A 1,894-nucleotide genomic window follows, 5' to 3' on the forward strand; every position below is an offset into this window, starting at 1 on the left:
AAAGAGCAAACAATGAATACAAAGTTATCAGTTCTGGCAAACTACAAGAAGTTTCCAAAACTGGCAAACTCAGTGGTTTAGGCGAACTTCGCTTTACTGGTGAAGTTCTCAAACCTGGCAAACTGTCCAAATCTGGCGAACCCAACAATTCAGGCAAGCTTCGCTTTCAAGTTCCCAATACTGACGAACTTTGCGAATCTGGCAAAGTAAGCATATCAGACGAACTTCGTATTACAGGCGAAGGTCATTTTGTAGGCGAACCTCACCAGGCTCGCTTGACTACGCAACCTCGCATACAAGCGAGCTGTCGCCAGAAAGGCAAGGTAACAGTTCGCCAGATAGGCGAGCCTCGTCTAAAAGAATAGTAGGTTGAACCTCCCTAGACTCACCTGACTACTCAACTCTGCCTACAAGCTGAGCCTCGCTGGAAGGGTGAAGCAGCGGAAGTTCGCTGACAGACGCACTTCGGCATGTTCTCCAAACAGACGAACTTCGCCTGAAAATGAACTTTGCTAGAATAGACAAACTTCACCAGCCAAGTTCACCCGAACAAATGAACTTCGCCTGACAACGAAGTTCGCCGGAATAGACAAACTTCGCTAGGCAATGAAGTGTGCCCGAATAAACGAACTTCGCCAGAGCAAGCAAGTTCGCCAGCTAAGCAACTTCGCCTGCATAGGCAAGTTCGCTAGAATCTAGTACTTGGCCCTCTAACATTGGGGGTTGTACGCATAGACTCACTGGGGACCTTAGAGAGCGCTTGACTCGTAAACACACTATTCACAAGGTAACTCCTCAGTGCTATTGCGAGAGGCTCATTACAGCAGTGCTCACTGATTGCCAGTGTGCCGGAATGCTGAAACCATCGGTGTTTGAGAGACTCTCTCAGCAACTAGCAGAGACAAGGCCTCCTCTCCAAAAATGTAATCATCAGAGGAGACGTGCTTCTGATGACTTGGATCTCCCAGCTGCAATTGTCAATGTGACAGGGAAGTCTAAGGCAAAGAACTCAGACTCTTCCGACACTGAGTTGTCGTCGGGATTGAAAGGCATCTCCATTGAGTCTGATGGTGTCTACCAGCATACTCAGACTAAAAAGGGGGTTGTCATACTGCTTGATTACTAGCAGTTAGCCTCTATTTTGTATGATGAGGATGGCGATTGCTCGGTAGTAGCAACGTCTCAGGCCTCAAGCTCAATTTAAGGTGAGCATGCTAAGGTGCATATGGCTGAAATATCTAATGATATAGCCAGAAAACTGGACGAGCACCAAGCTACAATTGACATGCAGCAAGGTACAATCAACGCCATGAAGGAGATGCTAGAAAAACTCCTAAACAAGAAGAAAAAGAGGACATCACGGGCTCCCCCAAAATCCTCAATCAATAGCAAAGAATGGGAACCTACTTTTTCACAAACAACGAAAGGAGAAGGGAACCCAGAGTCGCCCTATGATTCATCATTTGAATCTTTAGAAGGGACATCGTATTCTGGTAATGACCCACAAGATAAGAGGCTTGATGAGTTTCAAAGCCAACTCGACTCCTTGAAATTGCAAAAAAATGTGAATGAGCTGGGGGTCGGTAGGCCATACCCTGCTGAATGGGACTACATCTCTCACCCTTCGAAGTTTAAGTCATTCAACCTCTTCCTAATTGGCTTAAGGTAAGAATGAATACATTCTCTCACAGTAATCTCTCTTTAACCAACTTAGAAAAAGAAATTACAACTTTTTATTATCAGTTCCCGATTTATAAAAGAGAAAAGGAACCGACGAAGATCATTCCCTTTGTTTAATACTGGGTTATTCTCGGTGGTGATGGGAGTTTGAATCTTGTATCCCATTGACGATCCGAGCATCTTGCTTCGTGGAACGTAGTCTATTCCTCTTGAC

The sequence above is a fragment of the Asparagus officinalis genome, chromosome 1, assembly GCF_001876935.1.
Source record: "Asparagus officinalis chromosome 1, Aspof.V1, whole genome shotgun sequence".
In the NCBI taxonomy this organism is placed as follows: Eukaryota; Viridiplantae; Streptophyta; class Magnoliopsida; order Asparagales; family Asparagaceae; genus Asparagus; species Asparagus officinalis.